At 39.2% G+C, this 20,370-nt stretch overlaps 1 protein-coding gene across 2 annotated transcripts in view; it reads right to left on the bottom strand.

The window, feature by feature from the left end:
* Positions 1-20,370, bottom strand: part of ankrd11 (ankyrin repeat domain 11) — a 97,427-nt gene that overhangs the window by 62,041 nt on the left and 15,016 nt on the right. For both annotated transcript variants that reach the window (XM_029499143.1, XM_029499144.1), the window contains exon 2: positions 10,221-10,298. The gene's annotated coding sequence lies outside the window, so the exon portion shown is untranslated. The remainder of the gene's footprint in view (positions 1-10,220; positions 10,299-20,370) is intronic.

Raw genomic sequence — 20,370 nt, 5'->3', positions numbered from 1 at the left:
TTCGATATCTGGCAGTTGATGATATATACGTCAAAAGAACTACTAACAGTTAACAACAAAGGAACGGATTCACCGACTCAAAACAACAGCGCAAGTACAATTATCGTAATGACCCGAAAATGGCTGTAAAGCACAACTTCTCAGCTTCCAGAAACTGTTAGAATTTCTCAGAAATTCACAAACTTAGAGTAATTCGAAGTGCCATTGTGTGAATGTGTCGCCAGCAGCATGCTCGGTTCAATAAGGTTAAGCCACATTTTTTGGGCCAGTTTGTTAACATTGCGTTAGTGCGTCTTCAGACTCAGCTGTAAATCAAAAATGTACACTGGCTTGTGCATGGAAAAGAAAACAGAGGCCAAAGAAGCATTTCCAACATTTTTCTGTTTTTCCATTTCAATCCACATGCACTAAAGTAAAATGTGAGTGGTTAGATCTCATTTATTCTGTTCTATGTGAGATTAACAACTAAAAAAAATATGCCTGAAATGCTCCCTGTGTAGACGCACCATTGCATGGCACTGGTGTGTTGCTTCTAGATACAATGTTGACAACACCATGAAGTAAATTAAAAGATTGAGCAACCTAGCTCTGGATTCACTTACTCTGATAATGACCTGATATAATCTACAACAACCTGCTTAGAGTGTTGACAAAACATTGTCAGTAACTGGGGATCCTTTCTAATCACACTGCAAGTGCATATGAACACAAAACATCATGTACTAATTTGCCTTCCTCACCACTTCCTGCAACTATACCAAGACTTGTTCCCATTTGTTAACCTTCCCAAGAAACTAAAACATTAAAAAAACAAAACAAAAACAAAGTAAGAAGACAATGGGCAAAGTGACAAAATGTCTCCAACACTATTTCACTTATGAGCCTTCAGTGAAGATGATATACATGTCTAAACACATCCATGCACTATGCACAACTGGACAGCTGCAGGGAATCAAAGGTAAGCGCAGAAAGGAAGTTGAAAAGAGCATGTACTTCCATAAACATCAGCATAAGAGTATGTTGTCAGGAGAGATACTGATGAAGGAACAAGGAAAAGCCTCAACCTGCTGAACCCCCAGCTATTCCATATTTATATGTAAACAACACAACAAAGATCTGTTCCTAAACTATATACTGCACTAGATTTTCAATGGTTAAGCTTAAAAAAATTTAATTTGTTTAGTCTGCAGATATTAAAGGGTATGTGAATGAATAACAGTTAGATAGAAAGAGAGGGGTAAGCAGACTTGCAGTGTGTCAGACAACAAGGTCAGCCCATCCCAGGAGAGGTGTTGGCTTTCTAGCAGAGTACAGCTACTTGAAACCAAGGTCACTGCTCTGTGGCTGTGAGAGGGACAGGAGAGTGGGGACAGACAGGGACAACTTTGCCACATGGTTTGTGTATTGGATTGATGTGCTGTGCGGGCTGTATGAGGGTGTTACTGCATGCTTTATGGGTGTGTAGTGTGTACGTGTATGTACATGCACGCCTTCAAATTGATGGAATTTAGATCACTGGCAGAATATAAATAAATAAATGAACGAATAACATATCCACACCCATTTAGGGCAGGATTTCCTGAAACCAGATGCCTCTATGACATAAACAAATCAGAACAGAGTTCATTATCTCTGCCATTATGGCCAGGAACTGTAGAGAGGGAATCTTAGCTGCTCGGTGCACTCATTCAACCTTTAATAGCCCTTTGCAAGGTTTTGACTGCCTTACTAGGAAAAGAAGCCTATCGACTAGTGTACCATTCTGATACAGCAAAATTACAGCCAAGTTTCCAATAGAAACTCAACACAGCAAAACTTAAATATACTTAAATACTAACTAAACAAATTCAGACTGAGCTCTTTAACACTATATATATATATATATATATATATATATGGCAGTATGTGTATCTTGTGTGCATTTGACTATTGTCTTTAGTTGTGGACATTAGAGCAAGGAATTGATGTGGCAACTAATTATTACCTTAATAAAAATAATACTAACACTTGCAATTTATTCTAGTGATTTATGCTGATAGGTAGGTGATTTTTATTTGTCCACAAATTTTGCTGAAGCTGAGTACTGAAGGATGAAGCCAGATGATTGGATGAACAATCAAAATCAAACTGTGTATACAGGAGGGCTACTTCAGTGTTATCTTATCCTCCCCCACCTTGGACAAGGGCCTAGCAGGTCTAAAATTAGCAGTCACATCTAAACAGTCTTTGGTGTAGCAGCTACTCTTTGATGGGATCTTGGCTCATGTCTGAAGCACTGAGAGCATACTCAAGCCCATCTTCAAATGCAGAGGTGAAGCCAAGATAGTATACAAATGCAAACTGGAGACACAGAGTCTCTGCCTGTCTCCATTTTTCCATTTAGAGTGGGAGCATTTGGATTAAGCTCTTTTCAAGAGAGACACTAAAGAAACACACTGCAACAGCAGAATAAACTCTGCAGTACAGATCATTATAATAATTACATAAAACACAAAGGTGGTGTAAGTAGTGTGTGTCGCAATTTAGTCGCAATAACAGAGTTTTCATTTTTAGACCTGATTTGCATCCTATTGCCTAACTATGATACTGTATTGTAATTATATTAACTTCAGCCAAATTGCCCCTTCGTGTTTTCTTTTCTTTTTTTTTTTATTTAAAAGGTAACCATGAAAGTTTGCAAAAATAAATTCATTGCATATGTAACCACGTAAAATAAATGTAGGATGCTGCTCTGTATGTAGAATGAAAGTTCAAGTTTGATTAATATCAAGAAAATCGCAGAGCAGATATGACTCAATAAGGAGTCTAAACAGCCTGTTTTCTTTAAAATACAGGTTTCCATTTGCTGAAGGAATGCGTAGACAGTACAATTCATTGCAATTCATAGACCACCAACATGATAATGCTGCAGAGCATAAATTAGTCTAACCATCGGGTACAGATCCTGTTTGTGGTTGCATGTATTAATGTGTGCTTAAGTTTGCCAGCAAGAATGGGGGGAAAAATTGAATAATCTTTATGAAAACAAAACAAAACATTCCTTTCTCGTGTATGAGATACAGATGCAGACATTGCGCCTTTATATCCACATTTATTTAAATGTACTTATATTTGGACAGCAGGGAGCTTGCATGTAGATAACGCATTTACAGTTTAAAAGCTCATTCGTCATTCTCTTTCTTTGTAAACATTGCCAACATGTCTTACAGTGACAGATGGATTTAATGACCCTTAAAAAGATATGCTTTCCTCAAAACAGATATAAAAAAAGAATCATAAATGAGAAAGAAATGCTTAACCTAGTTTACCACATGGAAAGACAGTATGAGTTGTGACAGGCAAGCCAAGATATTAAAGCCACCCTTACTTATGCATGCTATTAAAATTGAGAAATTTGCAAATATGGATTGAAATTGAAGGACACACACATGTGCTTTGTTTTCATGTTTTCAACTGTAAAGTTTAAACTGTTCATACCACTAAAATCAAGTATCCACTTTCCTTCTCTATCATTATCCACTGAAGTCATTTGTCATCTCCTAAACCGCAAAATTCCCAAATCCACAGATGGGAAAATGCATTAATAAAGATTTAACCGAGTACTTCACATCACAAGATGTACATGAAGCTGTCATTATGTATTGCTATTTATCCTTTTCACTTTCACGCCCACAAGTTACCCCTACTCAGTCAGAGTGCTAACTGGTCTGAACCTCTTTTACACAGTGGACACTGGCTTCCTACGCCCTCCCCAAAAGTGGCAGAATGCCAGGCACGGAAAAGCATCTGTACGCGTTTTGTTTGTGCGTGTGTTGTTGAACTCCGAAAGACAACGGCACAAAAATCTGAATTAGGGGGACACTGAAACCATCTCATAACCTGTCAGTACTGAGACATTTTTCAGAGCCCTAAAACTCCTCGAAAGAACTCCGTGTAAACATTGGGCATATTGATGTGGAACCCCTGGGCAGACAGTACAGCACAGTGAGGCATTCCCTTGCTTCCCATCTCCCTGAAACTGTATGACCTATGGCAGACCTTAAATTCCTCTGTCTAAGAAGTGAGCTCCCTGCCATTCAGTTTGCTATTAGCGGATTTCTCTGCACTCCATGCTACAGTGCCTCGCCTGTTCCCTGCAAACAGACTCCTTCTATAAGGCATCAGTATGCAGCCTGCCTGAGGGGGAAGAGGAGGAGCAGCAGAGGGGAGGAAGAGGGGAAGGTTGGCAAAACAAAGCCTCTATAGTCGTCTCTCCAGGCGGGCCAGGCCGAGCCGCACTAGCGGGTGCAAGTTATGTAATGTGACTGGCAGGGCCCCTTTCCCTGGTCAGGGCTGCCGCACACACTAATCCGCACTGAACAAGCCCTGCTTTGGAGAAAGAGGAAAAGATAGAAGGAGCTGTGAGGGAACCGGTAGAGAAGGTGTGATTACAAGGATCTTAGCCTCTCATCTGTACCAAATCGAACACAGACACCACCCATATGAGCTCATTTGATGAAAGATAGTCAGAGATATTGGCACTGCTGACTGCTGGATACAGCATGGAGGAGACACTGCTTCTACACAAAAAGACCATGAATAACATGCAATAATGACAATCATTCGCACACACTGTTGGAGCTACTGACAACAGACTATTTTGATAGGAAGGGATGCGCCAACTGATTGGCTGATATTCACTCAAAAAGCTGGTCGCCTGATGCCAAATGACAGCTATGTGTTCTGGGTATCCTGGCTAACTGTTCAGGCTGTCACATTGAACAGCAGAGTGGTAGCAGTTTGGAGGCAAGTGGATCTGGATAACCAGAAAAAATATAACATGCTGGCTCTTTGCAGGCTATGTTCACTAAACTAGTGGAAGGAAATGTGGAACAAGGTGGTGAGAATACCAGTTACCCTCACAAATGAACCTGTACTGGTCAGAACTCCTAATAGTAGTTTTTTTGTTTTTTTTTTTTAAAGTGTTGCAACACAACAGTTAGAAGACCACCCCCACCACCACCTACCTATCTTGTGATCGGTCCCCATTAACAGGTAAAGAGTGTTCACAGTTAGATTGCCAAGCACATCACTGCTAATCTATACATTTATACTCAATTTTTATAACATTTTGGGCTACACGTGGTTAGCATATTGACTATACTGAAAATATGATAAAGCAGTCAGTGCAGATGGTCTGATGTGGAAGGGCCTTATTATTCAGTCTTTTTATAAAAAAAAAAAGTATGCCTATTATGCACCAATTTATGCTCTACAAACTTATACGCTCATAACAGCAAAAGAATAGAAAACAATGTAGGTGTGAAAGGATTACTAGACACCCCCAATGGTTTCTATACTAGTTAGTTACAGCGGCAATATAATCATGCTTTCATACCGAAACAAAGCAATGTGAAACCCACATGAAACCCAGGTAAGGGGCATGTAGACAGATGAGGCATGTGCACCATAAGACTGGGAGGAACTGAACCAAGACAAGATGAGTGAAATAGAAGCACAGGGAGAAGAAGGGGATAAGTGATCAGACACCTCAGTCAGTTCTGCTAACCATAGAGACCAGGTGGAGGATTTAAAGCAGTTAAAAATAAAAGTCTGATTCTGATTTACTGAGCTGCTTGCCTGGAAACCATGTGACTGGCATCACATGAGGAGAGGGAGGAGGAGAGTGGCAGAGCGTTTGTGTGTGTGTGTGCGTGTATTTCCATCTTTGAGAGGACCTGGTTAAGTACAAAAGCTGAGTGTGAAATTTTGGGAAAGTGAAAAAAGGCTTTTGAGCAGTGAGAGTTGATTCTAGGTTCTAGGTTAAGGTTTGGTATTTTCCTGTGATGGTTCACGTAAGGGACTAGTGACTAATTATGTAAACAAGTGTCCTCACAAAGACAGAAATAGAAGAAAGAATGTTTAGCACCATTACAAACTCTCTATCCTCTGTTTTTAATGACTGTAAGCAGGTATGGGCAGCTTGGAGAGGTAAACAGTAGCAGCTCTTGCTTTTGCCACAACACACAGACACCAACCAGGTGGGTGGGAGGAGAGAAATAGCCTTGTTACACCAAACTGAGCAGGTAAAAGGCCTGAGCAGATTTTTTTTTAATGCAAGAAAACCTGCTATACAAGATGATTGACTCTTTTTACAAAGCCTGCCAGCTTTGCCTTTCTGACAGGACATACACAAATCTACTTTCAGAGTACACACCCACAGACGCAGAAGCGAAAGAGTGAGCTGTGAGCTGCTGTACAGACTGGTATAATAGATCCGATGTGTCTCTGCCCGGTTTGGAGCTCCTGGCAGTGCCAGAGCCTCTGTGGAAAACTCTTCTTTTTAAATTTTATTACAAGCTTACTGTAGCTTACTATTTCATCCTTGCAAAAGGTGTAGCTGTGTATGATGACCATGCTGGGACAGTGGCAGTACTATGTGCAGTGTCAATGCTCCAAAAGATGCCACAGCATGGAAAATTAACAGTTCACCTATATGTTGAGTTTAGCTCAATGCAGATCTGGCAATAAATGCAAGCATCTACTAATTTAATGTGAGTGTGAATGCCAATTGTAGCATTTTCTTTTGTCGAGAAAATCCAGATTTACTGATGCCTCATTCATTCTTTTTCACTGGTAAAACAATGTGAGGGTTAGAGAAATTAAATTGCAAAAGAGATCAGAATGAGCCAGTGATGCAGTACTGATACTGATCCTTTGGTCACTGACTTTTAAATAAAAACTACATATATTGTATTTCAGGTCCTCCTAAAAATATTATTTTGGATTTCCCAGATTTTTTAATTATACCCAGACTGTGGCAGAATGTATTTTCATACATTTTCCATGTTCCAAGTATAATCCTGACCCCCAAAATCACTAGGATTCATATCTGTCTGCATTAAAAGATACAAGGTTTCTTAACCAAAGTACAAAGCCTCATATCGTATCTGTAAATAATATTTCAACACTGCCAAGGCCATTCATTTCTCTGCTACCAGGTATGGGAATCAGGCTCTTGCATGTACACAATAACAGTACTTGGATTTGTACATAACAGACTGATATTATATTCAGAAGTTAAGTAGCAGACTTCCCATGATCAGCACTATGTCACAATACCAGAAATTGGGTAGATATATTATGAGCATAAACAAAACATAAAAAATTGCAGCACACACAAATGCTAGCATACATAACACTGATGCACATGCCTTCCTACAGTCAGCATCCACTAAGCAGAAAGGGTATTGGAAAGGGCCCAATACTGTGAAAATATTCCAACAATAATGACATGGCCTGTTAATGTTGTGAGGACATGCCACAAATTTTGAGCTGCTGCCAAGTTAGCAAAAACTTTAGTCAAACTGAACATTGTGTTATAAGTAGGGGTGTGCAAAAAGAAAAAAAAAAAAATAATAATATATATATATATATATATATATATATATATTTTTATTTTTTTTTTTTTATATAAACACGATTCAGAATTTATTTAAAATGTCCCAAAATCAATTAAACAAAATAATTAAATAAATAAAATTTAAAAAATCCACAGGCTGTCTGTCTCCATTTTGTATGCGGGACATCCTGACGTCACCAAAGAGCCATTTCTAGAACATACGCATGTGCGGTAAGCACCAAAACAACAAGTAAACTACAAAAATGGAGATAAGAGAGATTCTACTGGCCCCGTCCTCGTTGAAGGCAAAGATTTGGACTCATTTTGGTTTTTACCTAGAGCCCTATAAAATTAGTTTTTTCCAAAATTCCATAAAATTTTTTCCCCCAGTTTTTTGACGATTCAGTTTTTTAGCATTTTACACAAATTTAACCCCAAGACAGTGTTTTAAGTAATGAAATTTCTTCTGTTATAACTGAAAATTTTAATGCTTCCACGCAATTAAGCAAAAACATAATGAAATAATGAAACATGCATTCCACAACTTTGATGGAAATATCAAATCCCCTATAAACTCTTTAATTTCTTCCATCTTCATGCTCTTTGGTTTTCCAATGATTACTCACATCTCCATTGAAGTACATGAGAGTCAACTTCTTTGTGTTAAGCTCAGTGAGTGACTCCCGTTTGACTTAACGCTACACTTCACTGCCACTTCACTGGTGTGGGGTGTGCATTATTAGTGACCCACTCTGAGAATTTTACCGACAGATACGCTCCTTTTAATTATGAAAAAAACAAAACAAAACAGGGATCGGTCTCTATGGAGGGGGGCGGTCTCTCGTCTTTGGGGGGGGCGCAATCTTTGGAGGGGGTGTCCGGTGTCCCTTCTAGTCTCTAATCTCTGCAGGGGTCAGGTCGGATCTCTGGTGTGCTCTAGTCTCTGGGATCGTATGGTCTGGTTTGGTCTACTCTCTACTCTCTGCAGGGGTCCGGTCTCTGGTCTGGTCTGGTCTGATCTGGTCTAGTCTAGTCTCTGGGGAGGTCCCGTCTCTGGTCTAGTCACTACTCTCTGCAGGGGTCCAGTCTCCAGTCTGGTCTGGTCCAGTCTAGGAGCTGGTAGGCCTTGCTATCACCCAGTCCATTACTCCTCACCAATTAACCAATTAACCTAGACATGTTCAGGTGGCAGGGAATTGAACCGCAGTGTTCTAACTGTGGGCGGTAGCGCTAACCACTACGCTACCCTGCTGCTTATATCACTTTACCTTGACATGTGCAGGTACCCCTTCTGCACCCACTACGCTACACTACCACATTCATTCATTTATTTATTCATGGGTAGGGGAGCGTGCATTATTACTGACCCCGCTCTGAGCATTTTCCCAACAGATACGGTCCTTTTTACTCCGGGAAAAAAAAACAAAAACAACAAAACGTTTATGTAAAATTTTGGCCAGTTCCGTGTTATTCTGGTTTTTTTGCGATCGCAGATTTTATAGGGCCCGAATTGTAGTCCCAAAAATCTGAATCAAATCGTGAAATTGTAAAAGATTCCCACCCCTAGTCATAACAGTGGACAGCTTTTCATTTCAAAATACACAATGAGGGCAACTTTGACAGCAACAAGTCAGGACATGAGTATTTGTGACTAAATGTTATTCATATAAATTTAACTGAAACTCAATCACCCTGATTTCCATATACAGATCTTTGAGCCATTTCCTCCACAGACTTCCTTTCATTTCAAATGCTTTGTGGCACCATTTGCTGACAATTTCCATTTCCCACATGGACCGGTTGTTGCACCTGCACTTTCTGCCAACATGTTATTGTTTAATGTGCCTGCCTTCTTCTTCTATTCAAGTTCTATATCAGACTAGTTATTTTAGGCTTTTTATACCATCTTTATGAGTCCTGAAAGAACCATATTGCCATTACCTATGGTACCTTCAGTGCTGTAGACAAATTTTGGCATCAGCTTGGTACCAAAGATACATTTCAATTAGCCAACAGGCAGATGTATTTTTGTGATTGCACTGCATTTGGGACTGAAACAGAGAGAGAGGGTAATGGAGGGCTTTTGTTGGACACATGCTGGTTCTGCACTACAGAAGCTGTGACCTACTTTTCGCAGTCTCTATTGCACACGCGCCCAAACACACAGACACAGACACACGGCCTCTGACAAAGGGACAGGAAAGCAGAGGTTAGGCATGCTATAAGCCCTGTTCTTAATACATGCATTCCAGTGGCTAGATCTCAATGCTGCTGTGCTTTCAGCTTGCTTGTTGGTACAAGCAACTCCTGCATGACAGACAATGAGGGGTACAGCCTGATGCTTGTAATATGAATACAAGCACACTCATGTATAGACGTCTTTCTCAACAGTGGCTAAAATAGTGGTTGTTTGGTTGAATTAAACGCAAGTGAGCTGCCTGATTCATTATTTCAAAAGATGTTATTTTCTAAGTTTGAGAAATTTCAAATGATTGAGGCACGATACAGGTCTTCACATGCCACGTTTGATACGAACCCCAGAACAGCCCAAACTGATGAGAGGTGAGAAAAAGATAGAGGTGTAAATGTGATGTTTCTATCCACTGTCTTTAAAACTGCTTTGTTCACCAGAATGCCCACACACACACACACACACACACACACACACACACCATACAATACAGCATAGCATTTACTATAACACCACCGCAAACAGAGAAAACAAAACAGGAAGCCAAAAAACGTCTTAGGATATAAGACCCTCACAAGCAGTTTCAGTTTGAGAACCAAGTACAAGCGTGATGACTGTATTTTCATAAAGATGTTATTCTCTACATACCGATTCCATGGCTGTGGGAGAATGTCAGTGGGCTAAAATCCAAATAGAAACACCTGCCACCACAGAGTCCACAGAATGCTGAAAAACAAGATCAAAACAAAACTATGCATTAATTACAAGGAAAACACATGCAGTTTCATATTCTTGTTCCTCCTGTCTAGATAAGTTCTCTCATAGTTGTCAAGCAAGATGAGAAAAGAAGAACAGGGCAAACGTTGAACCTGCAGTGAGACATTGAGGCACTTCATGCCATTAAAACTTGTCTGAATGAACCTTACCCTGTACCCAATACCCAATCTCGTACATCGTCATCACAAACCCGATCATGACCAAACTATAGTTTGTTGTGAATGGTTTGAATCCACATCACTCTTAGCCCTGCAAAGGCATTGATTTCATCAACTAACACCCTTTAGGAATATAGACAATTCAACCCTTTGGTGACAGATTGTGAATGCACATGACAAATGCAACAATAAACTGCCTGTATTTCGTGGTGCACAGGCAAACAAATTGAAAAACATTAATTCAGCAAAGCCAGCAAACCTTTCGGCATTTCAGAGCTGCACAAAGCTACAGGTTTGACAGCAAAATTATATTTTATATTATATTATTATATAAAATGTCACAATGAGCCCTTTCCACCGAGACTTTTATTCCACTCTGTTTTCTACTGAATCCTGCATGCATATAACTGATCTAAATGTCATTTGCAATATATGCCTAAATATTCATTTGTGCAGGAAAAAAAAAAAAAAAACACACAACAACAAAGAGCTACATATGCATGCTTTCCATTGTATTGTTCATTGCACTACTCAAAATGCACAAGGTCTCCTATGAAATCAAAGGTTACGAGGAGAATCAGCACATTTTCAATTGTCAACAGCAAATCCGTAAACCTAACTGCCCATTAAAGTCCTTGTAGCAGCAAGTTAACACTAGGCTGCGCCTACATACACAACTTTTACTTATAATTGCATAGAGAAACATAACTATGAAGCCATTGAAATTACAACTGTATTGTAAAGTGCATTGAAATCAAAGCAGATTTATTTATATAGCGCCAAATCATAACAAAGTTACAACAAGGCACTTTAAATAGAACAGGTTGAGACCAAACTCTTTATAAAATTATTTAACATGATAAAATTTAATTATTTATTTATTTGTATCTAGAAGGCTTAGGAAATTATATCACAATGAATTAAGCTCATAACCAACTATCATCATTATTAATACATTACAGCAGCCACCACAGGGTCATTTGTCTATATATGCCGACAAAAGCGTAATGTTAGCCACTTTTGAGTATTGTTAGCCATTTTCGAGTATTGTTAGCTTTTTAGCTGGATTATGACATTATAAAGACTGTGCAGAAAACCACTCATTCAGCTGTGTTGCCTATCACTCAGCATCAGAGCCCTGCTAATGTTCCTAACCTGCATGCATGGTGGCCCTTCCCCCAGTCCCCTCCCAACTATGAGGACAAGGATTTATCAGGATTTAGGAGGCGAGACATGGGTTGCTATTTAACAGAGGTTCATTGTCAGGCTACACTGGTTACATTCCAGTAATTATTGGACTCACCCCCACCTCAATATGAACCCACATTTATGCCATCAATCTGATTTTAGGGCATCATAGTGGTATTGAAGACCAACTCAGTGGGAACTATTTATCAGATTTAATACCATTAAAAAGGCAGAGCATTTACAAGTCTTGGGTAAATGTATTTCACAGTCTCCATTTCTACAAGTTATTCATTATTTGTGAGCAGGCAGGATAATATAGAGGATGGCTTGTGTGGGGGCTTTACGGGATACAATACAAAGGCTGATAGTACAGGGCGGCAGTTGAGTACACAGGACAGGATTAAGGCCAGACCTTGCTGGGATGGCCTAAGTGATAAGGAGGATGATGGTTAGATGCGTATTTGTATGTGTTCTGAAGTGGAACCTGCAGGGATTTCCCTGCAGGTTCCACCTCCTGGATTGATAGATAGTAATAATCCAGCCATGAAGGACAACAGAACAGAGTTTTGGATACAACATACTCTGGTGATCTTGAACCAAATCTATCAGTTTTTGTGAATCAAAGCTGAAATTTTACAGTATAAAAGAGAACAGTTATACCAGTGAAAACTACATCAAAGCCATTTTTACATTGTTGATATGATTCAATCATAAAATAGGTAAAAACTGTAAACTGTTGTAGGTCACTTACTGTTAGGATATTTCCTAACGTGTATAATTGCAATTAAAAAAGCAGACCGTGAATTTAAGGTTAGCATGACTGTACAACAACATTTTTTTCACTGACATGTCAATTTCACTTTCAATTTTAAAATTTTCTTCTAACAAGAACTGAGATGCCAAACATTGAGAAAATCTGGAACTGGTTACACTGCTACTTCACAAGGGCAAAACTTCTGGCATTCTTAAAAGGGCAATTTCTATACTTTCTTTGTAAAGGTACAACCAACTACAAAATATGATATAACTGAGTGTAAAAATATATATACATTTGTATATATGATGGTATATATGATGGCTGATGGCTTTTTATTATGGGTGTGGTCATTCAGAATGGGACAATTTTTTTCATGCACTTGCCCACCTATCTGTGACCTCAGTGGTGTGACCCAATGATAAAGCATTATTATGATAACTACCTGGCAGTAAAAGTAAAGTACTCCCGCATGCGAATATTACCGAAAAAAAATTATTAGTTGTGTTACCTGGGGACATGCATATTTCAGAATTCATTACAGTACAATAGTGTTCCCTGTGGGCACAAAGGGTGGGCATGGGGGCAATGAGAACTCAGGGTAGAAGCACGACTGAACAATATGCAGAAATCCAACCTTTCTTCTACATGTTTTACTTTTTTCGTCTGTAAAGAGTTTGCCTTGGTGGGCCGCCACAGAGAAATATCACCACAAGAAACACTGGACACTGTTGATTGATTAAGAAGTCTCAAACTAGAGGTGTGAAAATACCTGTTTGTTGACTGTAGATGTGTGTGGTTACTGCAAGTTCTTCCAAAACTGAGAAGGGCACAATATCCTACAGGGGGCTACAGTAGGCATAGTAATAAAACCGGTGCCACACAATCAAAATGAAGGGAAAAGGCCTAACACGTATCCAAGCACCTCAAATAAAGGCATCCAGATATGTTTATGTTGTTGATTTTTGTTGTTATTGGTTACTGGTTATAAAGAGCCACACATTACCATTGCCTGCCTAACAGAACCCATAACATGAACTTGGATAGCCCCTTCACCACACAGTCAGACGGAAAATTGCAATTATTTTTTCAAGTAAGACTTACCCATTGTCATTTCTACCAGTTGGTTAAAAATTACTGATAGCAAAGTGTGTGTGTAAGCACACATAGGTGTTGTGCACACAGTGTGTATGGCTACCGCTGTTATTCTCCATTTTTGTTAAGATTCAGCTTTGGTATGAATAAATGTGGAATTTCAATGGTATTTTTACACACTACCAAATTTCTGGTGTTGTGACATCCCCAACTAAAGCCTGGTTTATGGTTTACGCGTTGAGGCGATGCAAACCCAGTGCAGACCGAAAGGGCTGTGATTGGTTTGCTTGGTAGCAACGCATTTCCGGCTCCATATTTCCAGATTCTTCTTCTTCTGAGGCAGATGTTGTAAGGATAATTTCTTCATCAAACAACTCCAACTCCAGTAAGATTCTCTCTCTCTCTCTCTGCCGCTATTGTTGGAAGTTGGAAGCTAAAGAAATAATAAATTACAAATAACGATAACCATTCAAGAAAGGAGCACAGCCTCCTACTGCTCTGGTGGTGAATTACACCACGATGAAATGGAGTGACGGAGAGGTTCGCGACGGCATCAAGGCTAACGGCGTAGGTACGGCGTTGATTTAACCCAGGGCCATAAACCAAGCTTAAGAATCCAGCTAAGTGCTTAAGTGGTCACACACTGTGTGGCACCGACAGCATGCCTATAGTTTCCTTCATGTTCCAATAGTTTTTCCTCAGCTAATTAACTTTGACTATGCTATTCCAGGAAAGAATGACAAGACATCACATGCTGTTTTGTCAGAAACACTGCTGAATGGCTAAATCTACTCTAAATATACAGAAATATCAATAAAATTCTCAATCGGTCACTGAGAATCACACACAAAAAAAAAAATTAAAAAATCCAATGCACTAGTGTTTATACCATCTAATCACTAAATGCTATGCAATATTTAAGCCAAGGCTAATGCAGTGGGGCTGATGAAAACATCAGTGGTGAAAAACTACAAATTGGGTTCCATTTAACCAAGCCTAAAAAGCCTGCCTCCACACAGTGGAAGTGCTGCCAAACATTCACCATTATCATGCGTAATTACAGCACATTTCTACCTCTGCATCACCATGACAACCAGTCTGCATATTTGATTCTCCTACATTTTTACTGTACATGCACCTGTTATCTAACAAATGAAATATAAGCATTGCGTATTGTAGCTCTTAACAATGCTCATCACAATCTTTGGAGGCATTTCCATAGATTATAGAGAAACAGAATAATTTCTGAGCCACAGGGTGAATCACATGTGCAGAGACATTGCAGCTTCCCTACAAGCTCTTCAAAACACTGCTGTAAGTGAGAGAGCTAGTGAGAGCAGCACTGTTTTTAACAGTGACCTTCAACAAGAATCAGAGGCTGTCTTTGATGTTGAAAGCCTATGACTGCAGATAAGGATAAATCTCTTCACTGGTGCTCAGGGAATGGCATTGCACTAGAGTGACAGACAAATTTGGTTGCAGCTAACAGGGCCTTTACTGGACAGGTTTGCTGATTTACCCACTACAAATGCTGTATCAATACGAATCTCCTACCATTTTAGTGTACCATTACTAACACCCTCTGTGTGCACCGACGTCCAGCATTGACAGTTTTGGTATCTAGTTTATGAGGTGTGGCGAGACTATGGATTATTGGAAAATACCGCTGACTTCAGAGTGCTAACTAGACCTCCTGGAGGGCAAAACAAAGTCAGACACACTTTTGCTTCCATGTGCATGACCAGTGATAACACTTGATGCATTTGTCTGTGCAAAACAGACAACTGCCCTGGATACTGTGGAATTGAGTAAGAGAAAGAGGCCCTAATATGGGCTTCAGGAAACAGACATCTTTTGTCTTGCTCGTCTCTGTAAATTGGCATCTGATTAGAGGACAAGCTTCCATTTCCACAATATGGAAGCCCGTGGAAATAGAAACAATATTATAGCTTCCTCTGTATGTGAATTCATGACCATATAACGCAGACACACCAGTTTGCCCCCCTCAGGGCTACGAACCACCTCTTCGCTCTGCCTTGCGTTTGGCTGTCCTATCAGAGAACAGATCAAGCCAAGCTGAAAGGCAACCTGGAACAACAGCACTGACCTCTGTCTGATTTAATCAAGTATGTCACAGGGCTCACACCCGTCATGCAGGGACATTTAATCACACTCACATTGCAGTCTTTGAAGCACAATAAATCATCTTGAGCAAAACTAACAGACTAACTGAATTCTGCAGAGTTCATATGCAGGACACAGTAGGAAATGTTGGCACAGAATCTAAGAAAGACAAAAAACTAACATGCAGTGCAGTTAGGTGTGATACAATAAATCATGTTTACCCTTCTTGACACAATTCTTGGAAATTACATTAGTCCTAAGTTACCAGCTGTGATAAAAACTAGTAACCAGTGCATACTCACACTCCTGGGAGGTTTAGTTATGTCAACTCTGTATGGCTGAAAAGGTATTAAAGTACTTTGCAATGATTAGATATAGTAGTTGGCAATGTTAAGGAAGAACTAAATTCTTCAAAAACATATAGATATAAAATTTAGTAGTGTACTGATGTTTGAAGCACATTGGATGTGTGACTCAGAACTGGACATGCTGCTTTGCAGGTGACGTAACATTACTCATTCACTAAACAATTCAAATTAACTTTAATATCAACATTTACAAAATATGTCTTAGGTTTAATACTAAGTCAGTGAGGGAGAGAGACAGTTGGAAGAAATTGTGTTGTATATGTTGAATCTGACAAACTACTTTAAATGTGAGAAACATCAAACAGTAAAATAACTTATTGTATATTGTAAAATTGTGTTTAAAAGATGGGGGATATACTGCTTACATCATTTGGGTGGGTGGGGCTCAGTGATAGTGCCCAATACCAAGTCTGAACACTAAACCAAATAAACAATAAGATGCAACAGCAGCTCAATATAACAGTCTAGGTTCTGCCTGCAGGATGTTGAAGCATCAGGTTTCAGAGCTTATTGTGATATGCTCACTAATTAGATTCAGTCAGTCATCTGCTCTCATAGGCACAAACACTGAAGGGAGAAACCTGACACTGGAGGGTGTGGGGAGACAACTGGGAGGGGGGGAGTGGTTGAGCTGGGCTAGGGGGAGGAGGGAGAAAAAGAGATGCAAAACACACCTCTACTCCTCAAAAACATCTACATTATTGATAAAGGCTGGCTTCTGCAGGGAGGGACCACTGCACACTGATCCTCCATCTCTCAACCAATACACACTGCACCATGGCATCTTTCTCCACATCAATTTAAGACAAGCACACATGTGAGACAATGCGTTGGCAGTGAGAGGCAATAAGAAAGAAATACAAAGAAAAGCATAAGAAGGGGTGAACGATAGAGCAGGAAGTTAGATAAAAAGTAAAAAGGTGAGTCTTTCATATGGTTGAGATGGGTGGAAACAGCTGAAAAACAAGTCAGCTAAATAAAAGCCTGCTATTAAATTAAAGCAGAGAAGTGAGGGGAGGAGAAGGCAGAGGATAAGGGCTGCAATGAGGTGGCAACAGCAGCAGTACTCGTGACACAGTTAGCGACAGTGCTCGTTTGTTCAGCACAGCCATGCCACAGCGAGCATGCTCGGCTCAAAGGCTTGCTCACTCACTCCGCTACCCTTGCTATGAATCTTCTGCTGTCAAGGTAACAAGCTCTCTAGAACGGGGAAAAAACACTTTCAAAAGTTTTTATACAAACGCTGGCCTCAACCTGAAACTTGCATGTGTTTCCAATATTCAACCGCTGTAGTTTAAAAGGTACATTCATTACCTTAACAACAAAGATGAAGACCTTCTGTCCCCTATGGGATTTAAACATTTCCAGTCCATACTTTAACAATGTAATAGTTAGGAAAGTAGTAGCTGGGAAGAAAATTAAGAACATGACTAACATTTGGAGCTTTTATAGTAATGTTTGGAGCTACCCCATTAAATTTAATCATTTAAATTAATCCTACGTCTCGTCAACAAGACAAATGCTTGCTCAATAAAAAGGTAATTCTTTCAGACTGGGTTACACATCCATGAAATTATACACTATTGTTACCCTTCACAGAGATTTGCAACAAAACATAAGGTATAAACCAAAAGATGAAGTTGTATACTACAACAAAATTACACTCTGGGCTGGGAAAATAGATCATTTATTTACTTTTGCCAGTTGTGTCCTTCATGTTATAGCTGGCGCTATATACAGTTGAGGACAAAATGATTAGCCCCCTTATGAATTTAGACAAAAATTTAGATTTTTCCATGGAAATGACCATTAACAACAGGTGTTTATAGTGCATCTATTTTCAAAACAGCAAAGACAAAATGCCCACTACGTTTGATTAGGATATTTTATTGACACACTAAGTTGAAACAAAAAAGGGCAAAAATTAGACATCCAAAATTTCAAAATAATTTTCTTTTCCCATAATGCCACGTACCTGAACAAGGTTCCCTGTGCCTGAGACTGCAAAACAGCCCCAACTGCGGGAACTGTGTTCTCTGGGTTTCACCAAACATAAGCAACATCTATGTGCCCAAACAGTTCCAGCTTAGTTTCATCAGACCAAAGTACAGACTTCCAAAATTCATCTTTACCTTTCAAATGTTCACAGACAAAACTATGTCTGGCATTGATGAGCAAAGTTGAGTAAAGGAGTTCTTCTGGGACGATGGCCCTGAAGCCTACCATGATGTAGAGCTCTCACAACTGTGTTCCTTGAAACATCAAAGAGGCCAGGTCAGCAACAATCATCCTGGCAGTCCAGGGCTTCTTGCTGACATCTGACTATTTTCCTCTCTAGAGTTCTTGAAATCTTGTGCTTACGACCACGCCCAGGTTTGTTTCTTATAGAATTGGTCTCCTTGTACTTGGCAATGATGCAACGTACAGCATTTGTAGACACTGAAATGCTTGGAAATGGCGGTATAGCCTTCCCCCTTATCATGAGCCTCCACTATATTCTTGATGAGCTCAAGACTGATTCCTTCGTCTTTCGCATGGTGAGTAAACGTAGTCTCTATCATAATGTGTTCCAAGTGCCCTGTTCCTTGAAGCCCTTTTATGCTGATTGAATGCTCAGGTGTTGTTAGGAAGCCAACTGGCAGTACAGGTGTGGTTTGAAAGCTGGTTGGTTAATTACATGTGTTTTTAAAGCAAAAATTCACATGGGGGCTAATATTTTTGACCACCCCATTTTTCACTATATTTTGATATAGAGCAAGCCTAAACATGTATTTTATATTCCAAAATGTACCAAAAGCTACTAAATCACATGGAGAATGTTTGATTATATCAACTTTAATCAATGCTGCAAACATTGTGAAGAATTTTAGGAAACTGTTCCATAATTCCTGGGGGGCTAATAATTTCTGCCTCAACTGCAAGTGGGATTATAGAGTGTACACCTGCGTTAAGTACCAGCACAAAGCTGAGGGATGATCCTGAGCTTTGTGCTGGTATCAGGATCAGCTGAAACTAGTTGTACTTAAAAAAAATAAAATAAAATAAAAAACAAACACCATTCATTGACTCATTATTAGTAAAAGCTTAGTGTATTTTGAAAATCTTCAACACTATTTTGTTATCAAACAGCCTTTTCTGTACTACTTTTTGACCATTGAAATTTCCGCTACACACAAGCACATTTGCTCGGAACTGTTACTGACTGAAATACCTTGTTTGCTGAAAATACTTCACCATTAAGATGCAGTGTTGCAAAATCTATGCGCAAATTGAGCTGCTCAATGTATACTAGCATTTAACTTCAGCATAAAAGTAGACATAATAATAGTCAAATGTATTTTAAATAGCCCAATATTTTGAATTTGCCTCAGGGGATTTGACAACCTGTACAGCATTATGACACCATCTGTCTTGGACCCTTACATTGGAGAAGCTTTAAAACAATTCTTGAATTATACATACAGAAATAAGGAGGCAAATAGCATCATACCCAAATTTGATTTAGTGGATGGAAAAATCATTATCAATTTAATGGCTTTTATCCTTCTGATTAAAACAATGTGAATCTTTGAGCGATGAAACTGCACACTTCCTCCATATTCCCATTTTAGGTGTCTCATTTAGCTAATTTCATATCTTAAAGCCCAAATGCTGTAAAACTGTGTTGTTCTATTAACCTTTGGACATAATTATTTATTCTAATGTACAGTGACTTTTCTGCTGTTTGATATTTTATAATATGTATGTATGCACAACACTAACAAGTAAAACTCAGAGCAGTTGTTGTTATAGCAGCATAGTATTACCACATATACAATGCATGTGGATGCAGAGGTGGCCAAAAAAGTCACATAGCTTTGGATGCATTATTTAATTACTGTTGATGACTGAACAAACTAATATTGAGACGAATCAAGTCTCTATTTGTCGAGCTACATCAGCAAACAATCTATAAACTGTTAGTTCCACAAATTAATACTGTGTTTTTTCAGGACTTGCTGATGAAATCAGGTAATATAATTTATTAGGTAAAAAAAAAGGCAATCCGCCAATCACAAACTGGCTATTTTTTTTTTACACTGCCTATTCCCTCAAAGGTCTAAAAGCTAGTTTCAACTTACAATGACATTACCTATTGCCTAATATTTGATTAGAGGTCAAGTGAATCGCAAATGTTGGACTTCCTAATCTTGTTATTGCATAGCGAGATGAGTAGTAGGAAGGCACTTTGCCTTCTGGTTCTTGGTTACCAATTATTGGCAAAACAACCAAATTTCACACGTTAGATTATATGAGTATTAAAAATTTCATTCAGTCACCCTCAGTGATGGGAA

Source organism: Echeneis naucrates, chromosome 3 (assembly GCF_900963305.1).
Source record: "Echeneis naucrates chromosome 3, fEcheNa1.1, whole genome shotgun sequence".
NCBI lineage: Eukaryota > Metazoa > Chordata > Actinopteri > Carangiformes > Echeneidae > Echeneis > Echeneis naucrates.
Note: the sequence above shows the minus strand (reverse complement) of the source record. Positions and strands in the feature narration are given on the sequence as shown.